This window comes from Arachis ipaensis, chromosome B03 (genome assembly GCF_000816755.2).
Source record: "Arachis ipaensis cultivar K30076 chromosome B03, Araip1.1, whole genome shotgun sequence".
In the NCBI taxonomy this organism is placed as follows: Eukaryota; Viridiplantae; Streptophyta; class Magnoliopsida; order Fabales; family Fabaceae; genus Arachis; species Arachis ipaensis.
In genome coordinates this window covers 6102582-6103034 of record NC_029787.2, presented here as the reverse complement: position 1 = coordinate 6103034, position 453 = coordinate 6102582, and positions in this window count along the sequence as shown.

The following is a 453-nucleotide window of genomic DNA, read 5'->3' as shown; positions in this document are numbered from 1 at the left end:
ATACTAGGACGGATATTATTTAAATCCGACCTGCACCCCAAAACACTGCCCCACGATGGAATAGATAATTACCCGCCTCGATTAAGTAGGAGTGAATTGAGTATTTCTAGGTTCAAGTAGTGTTGCTATCTCTAATATCAATTATTCAAATTTAAAATAATAATATGCTAATCACTCAACAAGTTAACTATTTTTTTTGTTAAAATTATAAGAGCTTGTTTGAAAATTTATGAATTAAAATTCATTTGAGAACTAAATTTTTTTTCTTACTTTGGAATAAATAAAAAGGAATGATTTCAATTCTTCGGAGAATTCAAATTTTTACTTTTTCTTCATTTGCAAATCAGACAAAAAAAAGTCTTATTTTGAAATCAATTTTCACACTAAACAAGCTCAATATGTTAAATATAAAAAATATTCCTATTTATAATTGATTATTCTAATTTTTTCTAA